Raw genomic sequence first — 23,527 nt, 5'->3', positions numbered from 1 at the left:
GTAGCTGTGAGGATTCGGTGTGCGTGGGTCTGGCGGGTGGCCCGGACGGGGTCGGGGTCGTGGTCACGGTGGGTCGTTGTGGTGGTGGTGGTGGTGGTGGTGCTGGGGGTGGTGGTGGTGGTGGGGGGGGTGGTGGCGAAGTCCCCGAAGACAAAAGGAGCAGCGAGGGAGGGAGGAGCAAAAGCCTACAGCACCCGGTATTCCCAGGCGGTCTCCCATCCAAGTACTAACCAGGCCCGACCCTGCTTAGCTTCCGAGATCAGACGAGATCGGGCGCGTTCAGGGTGGTATGGCCGTAGACGCTAGCCGCCGCCTCCGGGAGCCCCAAGAGCCTGCCGAGGGCCCCGGCGTGCGTATCCACGCTGCTCTCCTGGCACGGCTGGGAGTCCGGGTGGGGGCTGGCAGCCCGGGGCCAGCGGCCAGAGGCCCCGCGCGCCTGCTCGGGCAGCCGGTCTCGCCCAGGTGGCCGCTGGGTGGCTTTCTTCCCGAGGTGTCCTGCTGCCAGGACGAGGGTCAAGTTTTCTCGGGGGAAAATTTCTCAGTGCTCTCGGGCGCTTGTTCTTCTGGGAATGTCCACTGCTGTGGCCAAGGCGGGGGACGCACAGCTCGGGCCAGGGCAAGCAGCCGCCCTCCTCCGTCGCCTCCTGGAGCCGTATCCTTGGGTGGGTGCGTGGCTCCCAGCGGAGGTCTCGGGGACCCTTCCGGTCCTCTTCGTCCGGAAAGCGCCACTGCCCCTCCAGCCCATCATGAAAACGGCAGCCGCGCCCTTCGCCGACCCGCTCCGCCCTCCTCCACACTCAGGGCCTGGGGCTGCGGGGCTGAATCGTGAGGCTTTCCAGCCCAGGACTTCACCTCTGGCCCCTTTCACACCCGGGATCTTGGGAAGAAGAAACAAAACCAAACACAGCCAAAGCCATCTCCTCCGACCCGGGGCCCCTCCACATCCCTTCCGATCCCGGGTTCCTGCCGGCCTCCCGGGGCGTTTCTCCCAGGCAGGCCTTCGCGGCCACTACACGGGGCTGAGCACTCGAGTCCTCGGGCGTCACGGGGCCCGCGGCCACGCCAAGCACGCACGACTCCCGGGTCTCGTCTGCTCCTGGGTGCCCTGGGCCTCTTCCCTGTGCCGCTGCTGGGTCTTGTGCCCCTGCTTGGCCTCCTTCAGACCCGGCCCCGTGCTACGCGGCCACGTGCTACAGGATCGTGCCAGCAGAACTGGCCCTGGCTGAGCCCCGTACCCACCCTCCTGCCATCCCTGGCCCTGCTAGCAAATGGCAGAGATCCTCTGGCCTCCGAGCCCAGACAAAAATCCTGATGCAGTTGGCCGAGGGGCCGCAAACCAAGGCTTCGCTTGTTCCCGCTCAGGCCCCAGCCATACCCTCTTGTCCTTCGGCTGCTCGTGTGTGGGGTGGGGGAGAGGAGGGTGCGTCCCCGTGCGTGCGTGCGTGGTCTGGGTGTCTCTGCGTGGTGTGTGTGTGTGTGTGTGTGTGTGTTAGATGCCGTGCCTGGTGTAGGTGGGGAAGAGCAAGCCCTCACGCACAGAGCCCCATCACACACTGGGGCCGGGCCGAGGGGGTCAATCTGCTCGGCCTGATTGCGTTGGGCATACATTGCAGAAGGTGGGTTTTCCAAGGCGGAGCAGAGGGTCCCGGCACCTGAGGTTGTCCACGGGGAGAATGTCTGTTCCACGGGGGCAAGCGGTCCCTTCCGTCGTGCCCAAGCCCATGTGACCCCAAAGGCCAGGTGGCCCCGGTCCGTTGAGCTGACTGAGGAGTGCTTTGAGACCCGGAGGGTGGCACAGGCGACTGGGCGCCAGCGGCGGCCCTCCCTCCCTTTGAGCGGGACGGGGAGCTGCCGCTGGCATCCGGAGCTCTGGCGGCCTGCGCCCTCTGTCACTGTGACCGCAGGCTCTGCCGTGGGAGGCGGGATCCCACGTAGAGGTCGCGCGCTGGCTGCCCTGTCTTGGGTTGAGCGACGGAGCGCGACGTGGAGCAGCACCCGACTGAGGCTCCCTGCTTCTCTGTCCCCTGGCGTCTTGCCCTGGACCCAGTGCACCACCTTGTGGCGAGCCCAGGTGTGGCGCGTCCCGCTGTGGGGCCCGCTGGGGTGCAGGACCCACTTTCTCATGGCTTCCGCACGTCCCTCCCCGCCCGCCTGGAGGGCAGTTGGGGAGCGGTCCCCAACGTGGCCTGGGACCAACCTCGCTGGTGACCCGTGTCGCGGGCGCGCGCCCCAGGAGAGTGTGGGGAGGGGAGAGGATTCGGGGACGTAGCTGTGAGGATTCGGTGTGCGTGGGTCTGGCGGGTGGCCCGGACGGGGTCGGGGTCGTGGTCACGGTGGGTCGTTGTGGTGGTGGTGGTGGTGGTGGTGCTGGGGGTGGTGGTGGTGGTGGGGGGGGTGGTGGCGAAGTCCCCGAAGACAAAAGGAGCAGCGAGGGAGGGAGGAGCAAAAGCCTACAGCACCCGGTATTCCCAGGCGGTCTCCATCCAAGTACTAACCAGGCCCGACCCTGCTTAGCTTCCGAGATCAGACGAGATCGGGCGCATTCAGGGTGGTATGGCCGTAGACGCTAGCCGCCGCCTCCGGGAGCCCCAAGAGCCTGCCGAGGTACCCGGCGTGCGTCTCCACGCTGCTCTCCTGGCACGGCTGGGAGTCCGGGTGGGGGCTGGCAGCCCGGGGCCAGCGGCCAGAGGCCCCCCGCGCCTGCTCGGGCAGCCGGTCTCGCCCAGGTGGCCGCTGGGTGGCTTTCTTCCCGAGGTGTCCTGCTGCCAGGACGAGGGTCAAGTTTTCTCGGGGGAAAATTTCTCAGTGCTCTCGGGCGCTTGTTCTTCTGGGAATGTCCACTGCTGTGGCCAAGGCGGGGGACGCACAGCTCGGGCCAGGGCAAGCAGCCGCCCTCCTCCGTCGCCTCCTGGAGCCGTATCCTTGGGTGGGTGCGTGGCTCCCAGCGGAGGTCTCGGGGACCCTTCCGGTCCTCTTCGTCCGGAAAGCGCCACTGCCCCTCCAGCCCATCAGGAAAACGGCAGCCGCGCCCTTCGCCGACCCGCTCCGCCCTCCTCCACACTCAGGGCCTGGGGCTGCGGGGCTGAATCGTGAGGCTTTCCAGCCCAGGACTTCACCTCTGGCCCCTTTCACACCCGGGATCTTGGGAAGAAGAAACAAAACCAAACACAGCCAAAGCCATCTCCTCCGACCCGGGGCCCCTCCACATCCCTTCCGATCCCGGGTTCCTGCCGGCCTCCCGGGGCATTTCTCCCAGGCAGGCCTTCGCGGCCACTACACGGGGCTGAGCACTCGAGTCCTCGGGCGTCACGGGGCCCGCGGCCACGCCAAGCACGCACGACTCCCGGGTCTCGTCTGCTCCTGGGTGCCCTGGGCCTCTTCCCTGTGCCGCTGCTGGGTCTTGTGCCCCTGCTTGGCCTCCTTCAGACCCGGCCCCGTGCTACGCGGCCACGTGCTACAGGATCGTGCCAGCAGAACTGGCCCTGGCTGAGCCCCGTACCCACCCTCCTGCCATCCCTGGCCCTGCTAGCAAATGGCAGAGATCCTCTGGCCTCCGAGCCCAGACAAAAATCCTGATGCAGTTGGCCGAGGGGCCGCAAACCAAGGCTTCGCTTGTTCCCGCTCAGGCCCCAGCCATACCCTCTTGTCCTTCGGCTGCTCGTGTGTGGGGTGGGGGAGAGGAGGGTGCGTCCCCGTGCGTGCGTGCGTGGTCTGGGTGTCTCTGCGTGGTGTGTGTGTGTGTGTGTGTGTGTGTTAGATGCCGTGCCTGGTGTAGGTGGGGAAGAGCAAGCCCTCACGCACAGAGCCCCATCACACACTGGGGCCGGGCCGAGGGTGTCAATCTGCTCGGCCTGATTGCGTTGGGCATACATTGCAGAAGGTGGGTTTTCCAAGGCGGAGCAGAGGGTCCCGGCACCTGAGGTTGTCCACGGGGAGAATGTCTGTTCCACGGGGGCAAGCGGTCCCTTCCGTCGTGCCCAAGCCCATGTGACCCCGAAGGCCAGGTGGCCCCGGTCCTTGAGCTGACTGAGGAGTGCTTTGAGACCCGGAGGGTGGCACAGGCGACTGGGCGCCAGCGGCGGCCCTCCCTCCCTTTGAGCGGGACGGGGAGCTGCCGCTGGCATCCGGAGCTCTGGCGGCCTGCGCCCTCTGTCCCTGTGACCGCAGGCTCTGCCGTGGGAGGCGGGATCCCACGTAGAGGTCACGCGCTGGCTGCCCTGTCTTGGGTTGAGCGACGGAGGGCGACGTGGAGCAGCACCCGACTGAGGCTCCCTGCTTCTCTGTCCCCTGGCGTCTTGCCCTGGACCCAGTGCACCACCTTGTGGCGAGCCCAGGTGTGGCGCGTCCCGCTGTGGGGCCCGCTGGGGTGCAGGACCCACTTTCTCATGGCTTCCGCACGTCCCTCCCCGCCCGCCTGGAAGGCAGTTGGGGAGCGGTCCCCAACGTGGCCTGGGACCAACCTCGCTGGTGACCCGTGTCGCGGGCGCGCGCCCCAGGAGAGTGTGGGGAGGGGAGAGGATTCGGGGACGTAGCTGTGAGGATTCGGTGTGCGTGGGTCTGGCGGGTGGCCCGGACGGGGTCGGGGTCGTGGTCACGGTGGGTCGTTGTGGTGGTGGTGGTGGTGGTGCTGGGGGTGGTGGTGGTGGTGGGGGGGGTGGTGGCGAAGTCCCCGAAGACAAAAGGAGCAGCGAGGGAGGGAGGAGCAAAAGCCTACAGCACCCGGTATTCCCAGGCGGTCTCCCATCCAAGTACTAACCAGGCCCGACCCTGCTTAGCTTCCGAGATCAGACGAGATCGGGCGCGTTCAGGGTGGTATGGCCGTAGACGCTAGCCGCCGCCTCCGGGAGCCCCAAGAGCCTGCCGAGGGCCCCGGCGTGCGTCTCCACGCTGCTCTCCTGGCACGGCTGGGAGTCCGGGTGGGGGCTGGCAGCCCGGGGCAAGCGGCCAGAGGCCCCGCGCGCCTGCTCGGGCAGCCGGTCTCGCCCAGGTGGCCGCTGGGTGGCTTTCTTCCCGAGGTGTCCTGCTGCCAGGACGAGGGTCAAGTTTTCTCGGGGGAAAATTTCTCAGTGCTCTCGGGCGCTTGTTCTTCTGGGAATGTCCACTGCTGTGGCCAAGGCGGGGGACGCACAGCTCGGGCCAGGGCAAGCAGCCGCCCTCCTCCGTCGCCTCCTGGAGCCGTATCCTTGGGTGGGTGCGTGGCTCCCAGCGGAGGTCTCGGGGACCCTTCCGGTCCTCTTTGTCCGGAAAGCGCCACTGCCCCTCCAGCCCATCAGGAAAACGGCAGCCGCGCCCTTCGCCGACCCGCTCCGCCCTCCTCCACACTCAGGGCCTGGGGCTGCGGGGCTGAATCGTGAGGCTTTCCAGCCCAGGACTTCACCTCTGGCCCCTTTCACACCCGGGATCTTGGGAAGAAGAAACAAAACCAAACACAGCCAAAGCCATCTCCTCCGACCCGGGGCCCCTCCACATCCCTTCCGATCCCGGGTTCCTGCCGGCCTCCCGGGGCGTTTCTCCCAGGCAGGCCTTCGCGGCCACTACACGGGGCTGAGCACTCGAGTCCTCGGGCGTCACGGGGCCCGCGGCCACGCCAAGCACGCACGACTCCCGGGTCTCGTCTGCTCCTGGGTGCCCTGGGCCTCTTCCCTGTGCCGCTGCTGGGTCTTGTGCCCCTGCTTGGCCTCCTTCAGACCCGGCCCCGTGCTACGCGGCCACGTGCTACAGGATCGTGCCAGCAGAACTGGCCCTGGCTCTGCCCCGTACCCACCCTCCTGCCATCCCTGGCCCTGCTAGCAAATGGCAGAGATCCTCTGGCCTCCGAGCCCAGACAAAAATCCTGATGCAGTTGGCCGAGGGGCCGCAAACCAAGGCTTCGCTTGTTCCCGCTCAGGCCCCAGCCATACCCTCTTGTCCTTCGGCTGCTCGTGTGTGGGGTGGGGGAGAGGAGGGTGCGTCCCCGTGCGTGCGTGCATGGTCTGGGTGTCTCTGCGTGGTGTGTGTGTGTGTGTGTGTGTGTGTTAGATGCCGTGCCTGGTGTAGGTGGGGAAGAGCAAGCCCTCACGCACAGAGCCCCATCACACACTGGGGCCGGGCCGAGGGGGTCAATCTGCTCGGCCTGATTGCGTTGGGCATACATTGCAGAAGGTGGGTTTTCCAAGGCGGAGCAGAGGGTCCCGGCACCTGAGGTTGTCCACGGGGAGAATGTCTGTTCCACGGGGGCAAGCGGTCCCTTCCGTCGTGCCCAAGCCCATGTGACCCCGAAGGCCAGGTGGCCCCGGTCCTTGAGCTGACTGAGGAGTGCTTTGAGACCCGGAGGGTGGCACAGGCGACTGGGCGCCAGCGGCGGCCCTCCCTCCCTTTGAGCGGGACGGGGAGCTGCCGCTGGCATCCGGAGCTCTGGCGGCCTGCGCCCTCTGTCCCTGTGACCGCAGGCTCTGCCGTGGGAGGCGGGATCCCACGTAGAGGTCGCGCGCTGGCTGCCCTGTCTTGGGTTGAGCGACGGAGCGCGACGTGGAGCAGCACCCGACTGAGGCTCCCTGCTTCTCTGTCCCCTGGCGTCTTGCCCTGGACCCAGTGCACCACCTTGTGGCGAGCCCAGGTGTGGCGCGTCCCGCTGTGGGGCCCGCTGGGGTGCAGGACCCACTTTCTCATGGCTTCCGCACGTCCCTCCCCGCCCGCCTGGAGGGCAGTTGGGGAGCGGTCCCCAACGTGGCCTGGGACCAACCTCGCTGGTGACCCGTGTCGCGGGCGCGCGCCCCAGGAGAGTGTGGGGAGGGGAGAGGATTCGGGGACGTAGCTGTGAGGATTCGGTGTGCGTGGGTCTGGCGGGTGGCCCGGACGGGGTCGGGGTCGTGGTCACGGTGGGTCGTTGTGGTGGTGGTGGTGGTGGTGGTGCTGGGGGTGGTGGTGGTGGTGGGGGGGGTGGTGGCGAAGTCCCCGAAGACAAAAGGAGCAGCGAGGGAGGGAGGAGCAAAAGCCTACAGCACCCGGTATTCCCAGGCGGTCTCCCATCCAAGTACTAACCAGGCCCGACCCTGCTTAGCTTCCGAGATCAGACGAGATCGGGCGCGTTCAGGGTGGTATGGCCGTAGACGCTAGCCGCCGCCTCCGGGAGCCCCAAGAGCCTGCCGAGGGCCCCGGCGTGCGTCTCCACGCTGCTCTCCTGGCACGGCTGGGAGTCCGGGTGGGGGCTGGCAGCCCGGGGCCAGCGGCCAGAGGCCCCGCGCGCCTGCTCGGGCAGCCGGTCTCGCCCAGGTGGCCGCTGGGTGGCTTTCTTCCCGAGGTGTCCTGCTGCCAGGACGAGGGTCAAGTTTTCTCGGGGGAAAATTTCTCAGTGCTCTCGGGCGCTTGTTCTTCTGGGAATGTCCACTGCTGTGGCCAAGGCGGGGGACGCACAGCTCGGGCCAGGGCAAGCAGCCGCCCTCCTCCGTCGCCTCCTGGAGCCGTATCCTTGGGTGGGTGCGTGGCTCCCAGCGGAGGTCTCGGGGACCCTTCCGGTCCTCTTCGTCCGGAAAGCGCCACTGCCCCTCCAGCCCATCAGGAAAACGGCAGCCGCGCCCTTCGCCGACCCGCTCCGCCCTCCTCCACACTCAGGGCCTGGGGCTGCGGGGCTGAATCGTGAGGCTTTCCAGCCCAGGACTTCACCTCTGGCCCCTTTCACACCCGGGATCTTGGGAAGAAGAAACAAAACCAAACACAGCCAAAGCCATCTCCTCCGACCCGGGGCCCCTCCACATCCCTTCCGATCCCGGGTTCCTGCCGGCCTCCCGGGGCGTTTCTCCCAGGCAGGCCTTCGCGGCCACTACACGGGGCTGAGCACTCGAGTCCTCGGGCGTCACGGGGCCCGCGGCCACGCCAAGCACGCACGACTCCCGGGTCTCGTCTGCTCCTGGGTGCCCTGGGCCTCTTCCCTGTGCCGCTGCTGGGTCTTGTGCCCCTGCTTGGCCTCCTTCAGACCCGGCCCCGTGCTACGCGGCCACGTGCTACAGGATCGTGCCAGCAGAACTGGCCCTGGCTGAGCCCCGTACCCACCCTCCTGCCATCCCTGGCCCTGCTAGCAAATGGCAGAGATCCTCTGGCCTCCGAGCCCAGACAAAAATCCTGATGCAGTTGGCCGAGGGGCCGCAAACCAAGGCTTCGCTTGTTCCCGCTCAGGCCCCAGCCATACCCTCTTGTCCTTCGGCTGCTCGTGTGTGGGGTGGGGGAGAGGAGGGTGCGTCCCCGTGCGTGCGTGCGTGGTCTGGGTGTCTCTGCGTGGTGTGTGTGTGTGTGTGTGTGTGTGTTAGATGCCGTGCCTGGTGTAGGTGGGGAAGAGCAAGCCCTCACGCACAGAGCCCCATCACACACTGGGGCCGGGCCGAGGGGGTCAATCTGCTCGGCCTGATTGCGTTGGGCATACATTGCAGAAGGTGGGTTTTCCAAGGCGGAGCAGAGGGTCCCGGCACCTGAGGTTGTCCACGGGGAGAATGTCTGTTCCACGGGGGCAAGCGGTCCCTTCCGTCGTGCCCAAGCCCATGTGACCCCGAAGGCCAGGTGGCCCCGGTCCTTGAGCTGACTGAGGAGTGCTTTGAGACCCGGAGGGTGGCACAGGCGACTGGGCGCCAGCGGCGGCCCTCCCTCCCTTTGAGCGGGACGGGGAGCTGCCGCTGGCATCCGGAGCTCTGGCGGCCTGCGCCCTCTGTCCCTGTGACCGCAGGCTCTGCCGTGGGAGGCGGGATCCCACGTAGAGGTCGCGCGCTGGCTGCCCTGTCTTGGGTTGAGCGACGGAGCGCGACGTGGAGCAGCACCCGACTGAGGCTCCCTGCTTCTCTGTCCCCTGGCGTCTTGCCCTGGACCCAGTGCACCACCTTGTGGCGAGCCCAGGTGTGGCGCGTCCCGCTGTGGGGCCCGCTGGGGTGCAGGACCCACTTTCTCATGGCTTCCGCACGTCCCTCCCCGCCCGCCTGGAGGGCAGTTGGGGAGCGGTCCCCAACGTGGCCTGGGACCAACCTCGCTGGTGACCCGTGTCGCGGGCACGCGCCCCAGGAGAGTGTGGGGAGGGGAGAGGATTCGGGGACGTAGCTGTGAGGATTCGGTGTGCGTGGGTCTGGCGGGTGGCCCGGACGGGGTCGGGGTCGTGGTCACGGTGGGTCGTTGTGGTGGTGGTGGTGGTGGTGGTGCTGGGGGTGGTGGTGGTGGTGGGGGGGGTGGTGGCGAAGTCCCCGAAGACAAAAGGAGCAGCGAGGGAGGGAGGAGCAAAAGCCTACAGCACCCGGTATTCCCAGGCGGTCTCCCATCCAAGTACTAACCAGGCCCGACCCTGCTTAGCTTCCGAGATCAGACGAGATCGGGCGCGTTCAGGGTGGTATGGCCGTAGACGCTAGCCGCCGCCTCCGGGAGCCCCAAGAGCCTGCCGAGGGCCCCGGCGTGCGTCTCCACGCTGCTCTCCTGGCACGGCTGGGAGTCCGGGTGGGGGCTGGCAGCCCGGGGCCAGCGGCCAGAGGCCCCGCGCGCCTGCTCGGGCAGCCGGTCTCGCCCAGGTGGCCGCTGGGTGGCTTTCTTCCCGAGGTGTCCTGCTGCCAGGACGAGGGTCAAGTTTTCTCGGGGGAAAATTTCTCAGTGCTCTCGGGCGCTTGTTCTTCTGGGAATGTCCACTGCTGTGGCCAAGGCGGGGGACGCACAGCTCGGGCCAGGGCAAGCAGCCGCCCTCCTCCGTCGCCTCCTGGAGCCGTATCCTTGGGTGGGTGCGTGGCTCCCAGCGGAGGTCTCGGGGACCCTTCCGGTCCTCTTCGTCCGGAAAGCGCCACTGCCCCTCCAGCCCATCATGAAAACGGCAGCCGCGCCCTTCGCCGACCCGCTCCGCCCTCCTCCACACTCAGGGCCTGGGGCTGCGGGGCTGAATCGTGAGGCTTTCCAGCCCAGGACTTCACCTCTGGCCCCTTTCACACCCGGGATCTTGGGAAGAAGAAACAAAACCAAACACAGCCAAAGCCATCTCCTCCGACCCGGGGCCCCTCCACATCCCTTCCGATCCCGGGTTCCTGCCGGCCTCCCGGGGCGTTTCTCCCAGGCAGGCCTTCGCGGCCACTACACGGGGCTGAGCACTCGAGTCCTCGGGCGTCACGGGGCCCGCGGCCACGCCAAGCACGCACGACTCCCGGGTCTCGTCTGCTCCTGGGTGCCCTGGGCCTCTTCCCTGTGCCGCTGCTGGGTCTTGTGCCCCTGCTTGGCCTCCTTCAGACCCGGCCCCGTGCTACGCGGCCACGTGCTACAGGATCGTGCCAGCAGAACTGGCCCTGGCTGAGCCCCGTACCCACCCTCCTGCCATCCCTGGCCCTGCTAGCAAATGGCAGAGATCCTCTGGCCTCCGAGCCCAGACAAAAATCCTGATGCAGTTGGCCGAGGGGCCGCAAACCAAGGCTTCGCTTGTTCCCGCTCAGGCCCCAGCCATACCCTCTTGTCCTTCGGCTGCTCGTGTGTGGGGTGGGGGAGAGGAGGGTGCGTCCCCGTGCGTGCGTGCGTGGTCTGGGTGTCTCTGCGTGGTGTGTGTGTGTGTGTGTGTGTGTGTTAGATGCCGTGCCTGGTGTAGGTGGGGAAGAGCAAGCCCTCACGCACAGAGCCCCATCACACACTGGGGCCGGGCCGAGGGGGTCAATCTGCTCGGCCTGATTGCGTTGGGCATACATTGCAGAAGGTGGGTTTTCCAAGGCGGAGCAGAGGGTCCCGGCACCTGAGGTTGTCCACGGGGAGAATGTCTGTTCCACGGGGGCAAGCGGTCCCTTCCGTCGTGCCCAAGCCCATGTGACCCCGAAGGCCAGGTGGCCCCGGTCCTTGAGCTGACTGAGGAGTGCTTTGAGACCCGGAGGGTGGCACAGGCGACTGGGCGCCAGCGGCGGCCCTCCCTCCCTTTGAGCGGGACGGGGAGCTGCCGCTGGCATCCGGAGCTCTGGCGGCCTGCGCCCTCTGTCCCTGTGACCGCAGGCTCTGCCGTGGGAGGCGGGATCCCACGTAGAGGTCGCGCGCTGGCTGCCCTGTCTTGGGTTGAGCGACGGAGCGCGACGTGGAGCAGCACCCGACTGAGGCTCCCTGCTTCTCTGTCCCCTGGCGTCTTGCCCTGGACCCAGTGCACCACCTTGTGGCGAGCCCAGGTGTGGCGCGTCCCGCTGTGGGGCCCGCTGGGGTGCAGGACCCACTTTCTCATGGCTTCCGCACGTCCCTCCCCGCCCGCCTGGAGGGCAGTTGGGGAGCGGTCCCCAACGTGGCCTGGGACCAACCTCGCTGGTGACCCGTGTCGCGGGCGCGCGCCCCAGGAGAGTGTGGGGAGGGGAGAGGATTCGGGGACGTAGCTGTGAGGATTCGGTGTGCGTGGGTCTGGCGGGTGGCCCGGACGGGGTCGGGGTCGTGGTCACGGTGGGTCGTTGTGGTGGTGGTGGTGGTGGTGGTGCTGGGGGTGGTGGTGGTGGTGGGGGGGTTGGTGGCGAAGTCCCCGAAGACAAAAGGAGCAGCGAGGGAGGGAGGAGCAAAAGCCTACAGCACCCGGTATTCCCAGGCGGTCTCCCATCCAAGTACTAACCAGGCCCGACCCTGCTTAGCTTCCGAGATCAGACGAGATCGGGCGCGTTCAGGGTGGTATGGCCGTAGACGCTAGCCGCCGCCTCCGGGAGCCCCAAGAGCCTGCCGAGGGCCCCGGCGTGCGTCTCCACGCTGCTCTCCTGGCACGGCTGGGAGTCCGGGTGGGGGCTGGCAGCCCGGGGCCAGCGGCCAGAGGCCCCGCGCGCCTGCTCGGGCAGCCGGTCTCGCCCAGGTGGCCGCTGGGTGGCTTTCTTCCCGAGGTGTCCTGCTGCCAGGACGAGGGTCAAGTTTTCTCGGGGGAAAATTTCTCAGTGCTCTCGGGCGCTTGTTCTTCTGGGAATGTCCACTGCTGTGGCCAAGGCGGGGGACGCACAGCTCGGGCCAGGGCAAGCAGCCGCCCTCCTCCGTCGCCTCCTGGAGCCGTATCCTTGGGTGGGTGCGTGGCTCCCAGCGGAGGTCTCGGGGACCCTTCCGGTCCTCTTCGTCCGGAAAGCGCCACTGCCCCTCCAGCCCATCAGGAAAACGGCAGCCGCGCCCTTCGCCGACCCGCTCCGCCCTCCTCCACACTCAGGGCCTGGGGCTGCGGGGCTGAATCGTGAGGCTTTCCAGCCCAGGACTTCACCTCTGGCCCCTTTCACACCCGGGATCTTGGGAAGAAGAAACAAAACCAAACACAGCCAAAGCCATCTCCTCCGACCCGGGGCCCCTCCACATCCCTTCCGATCCCGGGTTCCTGCCGGCCTCCCGGGGCGTTTCTCCCAGGCAGGCCTTCGCGGCCACTACACGGGGCTGAGCACTCGAGTCCTCGGGCGTCACGGGGCCCGCGGCCACGCCAAGCACGCACGACTCCCGGGTCTCGTCTGCTCCTGGGTGCCCTGGGCCTCTTCCCTGTGCCGCTGCTGGGTCTTGTGCCCCTGCTTGGCCTCCTTCAGACCCGGCCCCGTGCTACGCGGCCACGTGCTACAGGATCGTGCCAGCAGAACTGGCCCTGGCTGAGCCCCGTACCCACCCTCCTGCCATCCCTGGCCCTGCTAGCAAATGGCAGAGATCCTCTGGCCTCCGAGCCCAGACAAAAATCCTGATGCAGTTGGCCGAGGGGCCGCAAACCAAGGCTTCGCTTGTTCCCGCTCAGGCCCCAGCCATACCCTCTTGTCCTTCGGCTGCTCGTGTGTGGGGTGGGGGAGAGGAGGGTGCGTCCCCGTGCGTGCGTGCGTGGTCTGGGTGTCTCTGCGTGGTGTGTGTGTGTGTGTGTGTGTGTGTTAGATGCCGTGCCTGGTGTAGGTGGGGAAGAGCAAGCCCTCACGCACAGAGCCCCATCACACACTGGGGCCGGGCCGAGGGGGTCAATCTGCTCGGCCTGATTGCGTTGGGCATACATTGCAGAAGGTGGGTTTTCCAAGGCGGAGCAGAGGGTCCCGGCACCTGAGGTTGTCCACGGGGAGAATGTCTGTTCCACGGGGGCAAGCGGTCCCTTCCGTCGTGCCCAAGCCCATGTGACCCCAAAGGCCAGGTGGCCCCGGTCCTTGAGCTGACTGAGGAGTGCTTTGAGACCCGGAGGGTGGCACAGGCGACTGGGCGCCAGCGGCGGCCCTCCCTCCCTTTGAGCGGGACGGGGAGCTGCCGCTGGCATCCGGAGCTCTGGCGGCCTGCGCCCTCTGTCCCTGTGACCGCAGGCTCTGCCGTGGGAGGCGGGATCCCACGTAGAGGTCGCGCGCTGGCTGCCCTGTCTTGGGTTGAGAGACGGAGCGCGACGTGGAGCAGCACCCGACTGAGGCTCCCTGCTTCTCTGTCCCCTGGCGTCTTGCCCTGGACCCAGTGCACCACCTTGTGGCGAGCCCAGGTGTGGCGCGTCCCGCTGTGGGGCCCGCTGGGGTGCAGGACCCACTTTCTCATGGCTTCCGCACGTCCCTCCCCGCCCGCCTGGAGGGCAGTTGGGGAGCGGTCCCCAACGTGGCCTGGGACCAACCTCGCTGGTGACCCGTGTCGCGGGCGCGCGCCCCAGGAGAGTGTGGGGAGGGGAGAGGATTCGGGGACGTAGCTGTGAGGATTCGGTGTGCGTGGGTCTGGCGGGTGGCCCGGACGGGGTCGGGGTCGTGGTCACGGTGGGTCGTTGTGGTGGTGGTGGTGGTGGTGGTGCTGGGGGTGGTGGTGGTGGTGGGGGGGGTGGTGGCGAAGTCCCCGAAGACAAAAGGAGCAGCGAGGGAGGGAGGAGCAAAAGCCTACAGCACCCGGTATTCCCAGGCGGTCTCCCATCCAAGTACTAACCAGGCCCGACCCTGCTTAGCTTCCGAGATCAGACGAGATCGGGCGCGTTCAGGGTGGTATGGCCGTAGACGCTAGCCGCCGCCTCCGGGAGCCCCAAGAGCCTGCCGAGGTACCCGGCGTGCGTCTCCACGCTGCTCTCCTGGCACGGCTGGGAGTCCGGGTGGGGGCTGGCAGCCCGGGGCCAGCGGCCAGAGGCCCCCCGCGCCTGCTCGGGCAGCCGGTCTCGCCCAGGTGGCCGCTGGGTGGCTTTCTTCCCGAGGTGTCCTGCTGCCAGGACGAGGGTCAAGTTTTCTCGGGGGAAAATTTCTCAGTGCTCTCGGGCGCTTGTTCTTCTGGGAATGTCCACTGCTGTGGCCAAGGCGGGGGACGCACAGCTCGGGCCAGGGCAAGCAGCCGCCCTCCTCCGTCGCCTCCTGGAGCCGTATCCTTGGGTGGGTGCGTGGCTCCCAGCGGAGGTCTCGGGGACCCTTCCGGTCCTCTTCGTCCGGAAAGCGCCACTGCCCCTCCAGCCCATCATGAAAACGGCAGCCGCGCCCTTCGCCGACCCGCTCCGCCCTCCTCCACACTCAGGGCCTGGGGCTGCGGGGCTGAATCGTGAGGCTTTCCAGCCCAGGACTTCACCTCTGGCCCCTTTCACACCCGGGATCTTGGGAAGAAGAAACAAAACCAAACACAGCCAAAGCCATCTCCTCCGACCCGGGGCCCCTCCACATCCCTTCCGATCCCGGGTTCCTGCCGGCCTCCCGGGGCGTTTCTCCCAGGCAGGCCTTCGCGGCCACTACACGGGGCTGAGCACTCGAGTCCTCGGGCGTCACGGGGCCCGCGGCCACGCCAAGCACGCACGACTCCCGGGTCTCGTCTGCTCCTGGGTGCCCTGGGCCTCTTCCCTGTGCCGCTGCTGGGTCTTGTGCCCCTGCTTGGCCTCCTTCAGACCCGGCCCCGTGCTACGCGGCCACGTGCTACAGGATCGTGCCAGCAGAACTGGCCCTGGCTGAGCCCCGTACCCACCCTCCTGCCATCCCTGGCCCTGCTAGCAAATGGCAGAGATCCTCTGGCCTCCGAGCCCAGACAAAAATCCTGATGCAGTTGGCCGAGGGGCCGCAAACCAAGGCTTCGCTTGTTCCCGCTCAGGCCCCAGCCATACCCTCTTGTCCTTCGGCTGCTCGTGTGTGGGGTGGGGGAGAGGAGGGTGCGTCCCCGTGCGTGCGTGCGTGGTCTGGGTGTCTCTGCGTGGTGTGTGTGTGTGTGTGTGTGTGTGTTAGATGCCGTGCCTGGTGTAGGTGGGGAAGAGCAAGCCCTCACGCACAGAGCCCCATCACACACTGGGGCCGGGCCGAGGGGGTCAATCTGCTCGGCCTGATTGCGTTGGGCATACATTGCAGAAGGTGGGTTTTCCAAGGCGGAGCAGAGGGTCCCGGCACCTGAGGTTGTCCACGGGGAGAATGTCTGTTCCACGGGGGCAAGCGGTCCCTTCCGTCGTGCCCAAGCCCATGTGACCCCGAAGGCCAGGTGGCCCCGGTCCTTGAGCTGACTGAGGAGTGCTTTGAGACCCGGAGGGTGGCACAGGCGACTGGGCGCCAGCGGCGGCCCTCCCTCCCTTTGAGCGGGACGGGGAGCTGCCGCTGGCATCCGGAGCTCTGGCGGCCTGCGCCCTCTGTCCCTGTGACCGCAGGCTCTGCTGTGGGAGGCGGGATCCCACGTAGAGGTCGCGCGCTGGCTGCCCTGTCTTGGGTTGAGCGACGGAGCGCGACGTGGAGCAGCACCCGACTGAGGCTCCCTGCTTCTCTGTCCCCTGGCGTCTTGCCCTGGACCCAGTGCACCACCTTGTGGCGAGCCCAGGTGTGGCGCGTCCCGCTGTGGGGCCCGCTGGGGTGCAGGACCCACTTTCTCATGGCTTCCGCACGTCCCTCCCCGCCCGCCTGGAGGGCAGTTGGGGAGCGGTCCCCAACGTGGCCTGGGACCAACCTCGCTGGTGACCCGTGTCGCGGGCGCGCGCCCCAGGAGAGTGTGGGGAGGGGAGAGGATTCGGGGACGTAGCTGTGAGGATTCGGTGTGCGTGGGTCTGGCGGGTGGCCCGGACGGGGTCGGGGTCGTGGTCACGGTGGGTCGTTGTGGTGGTGGTGGTGGTGGTGGTGCTGGGGGTGGTGGTGGTGGTGGGGGGGTTGGTGGCGAAGTCCCCGAAGACAAAAGGAGCAGCGAGGGAGGGAGGAGCAAAAGCCTACAGCACCCGGTATTCCCAGGCGGTCTCCCATCCAAGTACTAACCAGGCCCGACCCTGCTTAGCTTCCGAGATCAGACGAGATCGGGCGCGTTCAGGGTGGTATGGCCGTAGACGCTAGCCGCCGCCTCCGGGAGCCCCAAGAGCCTGCCGAGGGCCCCGGCGTGCGTCTCCACGCTGCTCTCCTGGCACGGCTGGGAGTCCGGGTGGGGGCTGGCAGCCCGGGGCCAGCGGCCAGAGGCCCCGCGCGCCTGCTCGGGCAGCCGGTCTCGCCCAGGTGGCCGCTGGGTGGCTTTCTTCCCGAGGTGTCCTGCTGCCAGGACGAGGGTCAAGTTTTCTCGGGGGAAAATTTCTCAGTGCTCTCGGGCGCTTGTTCTTCTGGGAATGTCCACTGCTGTGGCCAAGGCGGGGGACGCACAGCTCGGGCCAGGGCAAGCAGCCGCCCTCCTCCGTCGCCTCCTGGAGCCGTATCCTTGGGTGGGTGCGTGGCTCCCAGCGGAGGTCTCGGGGACCCTTCCGGTCCTCTTCGTCCGGAAAGCGCCACTGCCCCTCCAGCCCATCAGGAAAACGGCAGCCGCGCCCTTCGCCGACCCGCTCCGCCCTCCTCCACACTCAGGGCCTGGGGCTGCGGGGCTGAATCGTGAGGCTTTCCAGCCCAGGACTTCACCTCTGGCCCCTTTCACACCCGGGATCTTGGGAAGAAGAAACAAAACCAAACACAGCCAAAGCCATCTCCTCCGACCCGGGGCCCCTCCACATCCCTTCCGATCCCGGGTTCCTGCCGGCCTCCCGGGGCGTTTCTCCCAGGCAGGCCTTCGCGGCCACTACACGGGGCTGAGCACTCGAGTCCTCGGGCGTCACGGGGCCCGCGGCCACGCCAAGCACGCACGACTCCCGGGTCTCGTCTGCTCCTGGGTGCCCTGGGCCTCTTCCCTGTGCCGCTGCTGGGTCTTGTGCCCCTGCTTGGCCTCCTTCAGACCCGGCCCCGTGCTACGCGGCCACGTGCTACAGGATCGTGCCAGCAGAACTGGCCCTGGCTGAGCCCCGTACCCACCCTCCTGCCATCCCTGGCCCTGCTAGCAAATGGCAGAGATCCTCTGGCCTCCGAGCCCAGACAAAAATCCTGATGCAGTTGGCCGAGGGGCCGCAAACCAAGGCTTCGCTTGTTCCCGCTCAGGCCCCAGCCATACCCTCTTGTCCTTCGGCTGCTCGTGTGTGGGGTGGGGGAGAGGAGGGTGCGTCCCCGTGCGTGCGTGCGTGGTCTGGGTGTCTCTGCGTGGTGTGTGTGTGTGTGTGTGTGTGTGTTAGATGCCGTGCCTGGTGTAGGTGGGGAAGAGCAAGCCCTCACGCACAGAGCCCCATCACACACTGGGGCCGGGCCGAGGGGGTCAATCTGCTCGGCCTGATTGCGTTGGGCATACATTGCAGAAGGTGGGTTTTCCAAGGCGGAGCAGAGGGTCCCGGCACCTGAGGTTGTCCACGGGGAGAATGTCTGTTCCACGGGGGCAAGCGGTCCCTTCCGTCGTGCCCAAGCCCATGTGACCCCAAAGGCCAGGTGGCCCCGGTCCTTGAGCTGACTGAGGAGTGCTTTGAGACCCGGAGGGTGGCACAGGCGACTGGGCGCCAGCGGCGGCCCTCCCTCCCTTTGAGCGGGACGGGGAGCTGCCGCTGGCATCCGGAGCTCTGGCGGCCTGCGCCCTCTGTCCCTGTGACCGCAGGCTCTGCCGTGGGAGGCGGGATCCCACGTAGAGGTCGCGCGCTGGCTGCCCTGTCTTGGGTTGAGCGACGGAGCGCGACGTGGAGCAGCACCCGACTGAGGCTCCCTGCTTCTCTGTCCCCTGGCGTCTTGCCCTGGACCCAGTGCACCACCTTGTGGCGAGCCCAGGTGTGGCGCGTCCCGCTGTGGGGCCCGCTGGGGTGCAGGACCCACTTTCTCATGGCTTCCGCACGTCCCTCCCCGCCCGCCTGGAGGGCAGTTGGGGAGCGGTCCCCAACGTGGCCTGGGACCAACCTCGCTGGTGACCCGTGTCGCGGGCGCGCGCCCCAGGAGAGTGTGGGGAGGGGAGAGGATTCGGGGACGTAGCTGTGAGGATTCGGTGTGCGTGGGTCTGGCGGGTGGCCCGGACGGGGTCGGGGTCGTGGTCACGGTGGGTCGTTGTGGTGGTGGTGGTGGTGGTGGTGCTGGGGGTGGTGGTGGTGGTGGGGGGGGTGGTGGCGAAGTCCCCGAAGACAAAAGGAGCAGCGAGGGAGGGAGGAGCAAAAGCCTACAGCACCCGGTATTCCCAGGCGGTCTCCCATCCAAGTACTAACCAGGCCCGACCCTGCTTAGCTTCCGAGATCAGACGAGATCGGGCGCGTTCAGGGTGGTATGGCCGTAGACGCTAGCCGCCGCCTCCGGGAGCCCCAAGAGCCTGCCGAGGTACCCGGCGTGCGTCTCCACGCTGCTCTCCTGGCACGGCTGGGAGTCCGGGTGGGGGCTGGCAGCCCGGGGCCAGCGGCCAGAGGCCCCCCGCGCCTGCTCGGGCAGCCGGTCTCGCCCAGGTGGCCGCTGGGTGGCTTTCTTCCCGAGGTGTCCTGCTGCCAGGACGAGGGTCAAGTTTTCTCGGGGGAAAATTTCTCAGTGCTCTCGGGCGCTTGTTCTTCTGGGAATGTCCACTGCTGTGGCCAAGGCGGGGGACGCACAGCTCGGGCCAGGGCAAGCAGCCGCCCTCCTCCGTCGCCTCCTGGAGCCGTATCCTTGGGTGGGTGCGTGGCTCCCAGCGGAGGTCTCGGGGACCCTTCCGGTCCTCTTCGTCCGGAAAGCGCCACTGCCCCTCCAGCCCATCAGGAAAACGGCAGCCGCGCCCTTCGCCGACCCGCTCCGCCCTCCTCCACACTCAGGGCCTGGGGCTGCGGGGCTGAATCGTGAGGCTTTCCAGCCCAGGACTTCACCTCTGGCCCCTTTCACACCCGGGATCTTGGGAAGAAGAAACAAAACCAAACACAGCCAAAGCCATCTCCTCCGACCCGGGGCCCCTCCACATCCCTTCCGATCCCGGGTTCCTGCCGGCCTCCCGGGGCGTTTCTCCCAGGCAGGCCTTCGCGGCCACTACACGGGGCTGAGCACTCGAGTCCTCGGGCGTCACGGGGCCCGCGGCCACGCCAAGCACGCACGACTCCCGGGTCTCGTCTGCTCCTGGGTGCCCTGGGCCTCTTCCCTGTGCCGCTGCTGGGTCTTGTGCCCCTGCTTGGCCTCCTTCAGACCCGGCCCCGTGCTACGCGGCCACGTGCTACAGGATCGTGCCAGCAGAACTGGCCCTGGCTGAGCCCCGTACCCACCCTCCTGCCATCCCTGGCCCTGCTAGCAAATGGCAGAGATCCTCTGGCCTCCGAGCCCAGACAAAAATCCTGATGCAGTTGGCCGAGGGGCCGCAAACCAAGGCTTCGCTTGTTCCCGCTCAGGCCCCAGCCATACCCTCTTGTCCTTCGGCTGCTCGTGTGTGGGGTGGGGGAGAGGAGGGTGCGTCCCCGTGCGTGCGTGCGTGGTCTGGGTGTCTCTGCGTGGTGTGTGTGTGTGTGTGTGTGTGTTAGATGCCGTGCCTGGTGTAGGTGGGGAAGAGCAAGCCCTCACGCACAGAGCCCCATCACACACTGGGGCCGGGCCGAGGGGGTCAATCTGCTCGGCCTGATTGCGTTGGGCATACATTGCAGAAGGTGGGTTTTCCAAGGCGGAGCAGAGGGTCCCGGCACCTGAGGTTGTCCACGGGGAGAATGTCTGTTCCACGGGGGCAAGCGGTCCCTTCCGTCGTGCCCAAGCCCATGTGACCCCGAAGGCCAGGTGGCCCCGGTCCTTGAGCTGACTGAGGAGTGCTTTGAGACCCGGAGGGTGGCACAGGCGACTGGGCGCCAGCGGCGGCCCTCCCTCCCTTTGAGCGGGACGGGGAGCTGCCGCTGGCATCCGGAGCTCTGGCGGCCTGCGCCCTCTGTCCCTGTGACCGCAGGCTCTGCTGTGGGAGGCGGGATCCCACGTAGAGGTCGCGCGCTGGCTGCCCTGTCTTGGGTTGAGCGACGGAGCGCGACGTGGAGCAGCACCCGACTGAGGCTCCCTGCTTCTCTGTCCCCTGGCGTCTTGCCCTGGACCCAGTGCACCACCTTGTGGCGAGCCCAGGTGTGGCGCGTCCCGCTGTGGGGCCCGCTGGGGTGCAGGACCCACTTTCTCATGGCTTCCGCACGTCCCTCCCCGCCCGCCTGGAGGGCAGTTGGGGAGCGGTCCCCAACGTGGCCTGGGACCAACCTCGCTGGTGACCCGTGTCGCGGGCGCGCGCCCCAGGAGAGTGTGGGGAGGGGAGAGGATTCGGGGACGTAGCTGTGAGGATTCGGTGTGCGTGGGTCTGGCGGGTGGCCCGGACGGGGTCGGGGTCGTGGTCACGGTGGGTCGTTGTGGTGGTGGTGGTGGTGGTGGTGCTGGGGGTGGTGGTGGTGGTGGGGGGGGTGGTGGCGAAGTCCCCGAAGACAAAAGGAGCAGCGAGGGAGGGAGGAGCAAAAGCCTACAGCACCCGGTATTCCCAGGCGGTCTCCCATCCAAGTACTAACCAGGCCCGACCCTGCTTAGCTTCCGAGATCAGACGAGATCGGGCGCGTTCAGGGTGGTATGGCCGTAGACGCTAGCCGCCGCCTCCGGGAGCCCCAAGAGCCTGCCGAGGGCCCCGGCGTGCGTCTCCACGCTGCTCTCCTGGCACGGCTGGGAGTCCGGGTGGGGGCTGGCAGCCCGGGGCCAGCGGCCAGAGGCCCCGCGCGCCTGCTCGGGCAGCCGGTCTCGCCCAGGTGGCCGCTGGGTGGCTTTCTTCCCGAGGTGTCCTGCTGCCAGGACGAGGGTCAAGTTTTCTCGGGGGAAAATTTCTCAGTGCTCTCGGGCGCTTGTTCTTCTGGGAATGTCCACTGCTGTGGCCAAGGCGGGGGACGCACAGCTCGGGCCAGGGCAAGCAGCCGCCCTCCTCCGTCGCCTCCTGGAGCCGTATCCTTGGGTGGGTGCGTGGCTCCCAGCGGAGGTCTCGGGGACCCTTCCGGTCCTCTTCGTCCGGAAAGCGCCACTGCCCCTCCAGCCCATCAGGAAAACGGCAGCCGCGCCCTTCGCCGACCCGCTCCGCCTTCCTCCACACTCAGGGCCTGGGGCTGCGGGGCTGAATCGTGAGGCTTTCCAGCCCAGGACTTCACCTCTGGCCCCTTTCACACCCGGGATCTTGGGAAGAAGAAACAAAACCAACACAGCCAAAGCCATCTCCTCCGACCCGGGGCCCCTCCACATCCCTTCCGATCCCGGGTTCCTGCCGGCCTCCCGGGGCGTTTCTCCCAGGCAGGCCTTCACGGCCACTACACGGGGCTGAGCACTCGAGTCCTCGGGCGTCACGGGGCCCGCGGCCACGCCAAGCACGCACGACTCCCGGGTCTCGTCTGCTCCTGGGTGCCCTGGGCCTCTTCCCTGTGCCGCTGCTGGGTCTTGTGCCCCTGCTTGGCCTCCTTCAGACCCGGCCCCGTGCTACGCGGCCACGTGCTACAGGATCGTGCCAGCAGAACTGGCCCTGGCTGAGCCCCGTACCCACCCTCCTGCCATCCCTGGCCCTGCTAGCAAATGGCAGAGATCCTCTGGCCTCCGAGCCCAGACAAAAATCCTGATGCAGTTGGCCGAGGGGCCGCAAACCAAGGCTTCGCTTGTTCCCGCTCAGGCCCCAGCCATACCCTCTTGTCCTTCGGCTGCTCGTGTGTGGGGTGGGGGAGAGGAGGGTGCGTCCCCGTGCGTGCGTGCGTGGTCTGGGTGTCTCTGCGTGGTGTGTGTGTGTGTGTGTGTGTGTGTTAGATGCCGTGCCTGGTGTAGGTGGGGAAGAGCAAGCCCTCACGCACAGAGCCCCATCACACACTGGGGCCGGGCCGAGGGGGTCAATCTGCTCGGCCTGATTGCGTTGGGCATACATTGCAGAAGGTGGGTTTTCCAAGGCGGAGCAGAGGGTCCCGGCACCTGAGGTTGTCCACGGGGAGAATGTCTGTTCCACGGGGGCAAGCGGTCCCTTCCGTCGTGCCCAAGCCCATGTGACCCCGAAGGCCAGGTGGCCCCGGTCCTTGAGCTGACTGAGGAGTGCTTTGAGACCCGGAGGGTGGCACAGGCGACTGGGCGCCAGCGGCGGCCCTCCCTCCCTTTGAGCGGGACGGGGAGCTGCCGCTGGCATCCGGAGCTCTGGCGGCCTGCGCCCTCTGTCCCTGTGACCGCAGGCTCTGCTGTGGGAGGCGGGATCCCACGTAGAGGTCGCGCGCTGGCTGCCCTGTCTTGGGTTGAGCGACGGAGCGCGACGTGGAGCAGCACCCGACTGAGGCTCCCTGCTTCTCTGTCCCCTGGCGTCTTGCCCTGGACCCAGTGCACCACCTTGTGGCGAGCCCAGGTGTGGCGCGTCCCGCTGTGGGGCCCGCTGGGGTGCAGGACCCACTTTCTCATGGCTTCCGCACGTCCCTCCCCGCCCGCCTGGAGGGCAGTTGGGGAGCGGTCCCCAACGTGGCCTGGGACCAACCTCGCTGGTGACCCGTGTCGCGGGCGCGCGCCCCAGGAGAGTGTGGGGAGGGGAGAGGATTCGGGGACGTAGCTGTGAGGATTCGGTGTGCGTGGGTCTGGCGGGTGGCCCGGACGGGGTCGGGGTCGTGGTCACGGTGGGTCGTTGTGGTGGTGGTGGTGGTGGTGGTGCTGGGGGTGGTGGTGGTGGTGGGGGGGGTGGTGGCGAAGTCCCCGAAGACAAAAGGAGCAGCGAGGGAGGGAGGAGCAAAAGCCTACAGCACCCGGTATTCCCAGGCGGTCTCCCATCCAAGTACTAACCAGGCCCGACCCTGCTTAGCTTCCGAGATCAGACGAGATCGGGCGCGTTCAGGGTGGTATGGCCGTAGACGCTAGCCGCCGCCTCCGGGAGCCCCAAGAGCCTGCCGAGGGCCCCGGCGTGCGTCTCCACGCTGCTCTCCTGGCACGGCTGGGAGTCCGGGTGGGGGCTGGCAGCCCGGGGCCAGCGGCCAGAGGCCCCGTGCGCCTGCTCGGGCAGCCGGTCTCGCCCAGGTGGCCGCTGGGTGGCTTTCTTCCCGAGGTGTCCTGCTGCCAGGACGAGGGTCAAGTTTTCTCGGGGGAAAATTTCTCAGTGCTCTCGGGCGCTTGTTCTTCTGGGAATGTCCACTGCTGTGGCCAAGGCGGGGGACGCACAGCTCGGGCCAGGGCAAGCAGCCGCCCTCCTCCGTCGCCTCCTGGAGCCGTATCCTTGGGTGGGTGCGTGGCTCCCAGCGGAGGTCTCGGGGACCCTTCCGGTCCTCTTCGTCCGGAAAGCGCCACTGCCCCTCCAGCCCATCAGGAAAACGGCAGCCGCGCCCTTCGCCGACCCGCTCCGCCCTCCTCCACACTCAGGGCCTGGGGCTGCGGGGCTGAATCGTGAGGCTTTCCAGCCCAGGACTTCACCTCTGGCCCCTTTCACACCCGGGATCTTGGGAAGAAGAAAC

At 67.7% G+C, this 23,527-nt stretch overlaps 11 non-coding genes across 11 annotated transcripts; all 11 read right to left on the bottom strand.

The window, feature by feature from the left end:
- Positions 1–182: 182 nt before the first annotated feature.
- Positions 183–301, bottom strand: LOC141411650 (5S ribosomal RNA). The gene has a single exon (XR_012436490.1). It is a non-coding gene; the product is annotated as a 5S ribosomal RNA (ribosomal RNA).
- Positions 302–2,447: 2,146 nt separating this feature from the next.
- Positions 2,448–2,565, bottom strand: LOC141412881 (5S ribosomal RNA). The gene has a single exon (XR_012437723.1). It is a non-coding gene; the product is annotated as a 5S ribosomal RNA (ribosomal RNA).
- Positions 2,566–4,707: 2,142 nt separating this feature from the next.
- On the bottom strand, positions 4,708–4,826 carry LOC141411649 (5S ribosomal RNA). The gene has a single exon (XR_012436489.1). It is a non-coding gene; the product is annotated as a 5S ribosomal RNA (ribosomal RNA).
- Positions 4,827–6,971: 2,145 nt separating this feature from the next.
- LOC141411648 (5S ribosomal RNA) lies at positions 6,972–7,090 on the bottom strand. The gene has a single exon (XR_012436488.1). It is a non-coding gene; the product is annotated as a 5S ribosomal RNA (ribosomal RNA).
- A 2,145-nt stretch (positions 7,091–9,235) lies between these two features.
- On the bottom strand, positions 9,236–9,354 carry LOC141411647 (5S ribosomal RNA). Its single transcript, XR_012436487.1, has one exon. It is a non-coding gene; the product is annotated as a 5S ribosomal RNA (ribosomal RNA).
- Positions 9,355–11,499: 2,145 nt separating this feature from the next.
- Positions 11,500–11,618, bottom strand: LOC141411646 (5S ribosomal RNA). Its single transcript, XR_012436486.1, has one exon. It is a non-coding gene; the product is annotated as a 5S ribosomal RNA (ribosomal RNA).
- A 2,145-nt stretch (positions 11,619–13,763) lies between these two features.
- LOC141411645 (5S ribosomal RNA) lies at positions 13,764–13,882 on the bottom strand. The gene has a single exon (XR_012436485.1). It is a non-coding gene; the product is annotated as a 5S ribosomal RNA (ribosomal RNA).
- Positions 13,883–16,027: 2,145 nt separating this feature from the next.
- On the bottom strand, positions 16,028–16,146 carry LOC141411644 (5S ribosomal RNA). Its single transcript, XR_012436484.1, has one exon. It is a non-coding gene; the product is annotated as a 5S ribosomal RNA (ribosomal RNA).
- Positions 16,147–18,291: 2,145 nt separating this feature from the next.
- LOC141411643 (5S ribosomal RNA) lies at positions 18,292–18,410 on the bottom strand. The gene has a single exon (XR_012436483.1). It is a non-coding gene; the product is annotated as a 5S ribosomal RNA (ribosomal RNA).
- Positions 18,411–20,553: 2,143 nt separating this feature from the next.
- LOC141411641 (5S ribosomal RNA) lies at positions 20,554–20,672 on the bottom strand. The gene has a single exon (XR_012436481.1). It is a non-coding gene; the product is annotated as a 5S ribosomal RNA (ribosomal RNA).
- A 2,144-nt stretch (positions 20,673–22,816) lies between these two features.
- LOC141411640 (5S ribosomal RNA) lies at positions 22,817–22,935 on the bottom strand. Its single transcript, XR_012436480.1, has one exon. It is a non-coding gene; the product is annotated as a 5S ribosomal RNA (ribosomal RNA).
- Positions 22,936–23,527: the final 592 nt, after the last annotated feature.

The sequence above is a fragment of the Castor canadensis genome, chromosome 10 (assembly GCF_047511655.1).
Source record: "Castor canadensis chromosome 10, mCasCan1.hap1v2, whole genome shotgun sequence".
Taxonomy (NCBI): Eukaryota; Metazoa; Chordata; class Mammalia; order Rodentia; family Castoridae; genus Castor; species Castor canadensis.
The sequence above is the reverse complement of the archived record's forward strand: the minus strand, read 5'-3'. Positions and strand labels throughout refer to the sequence as shown.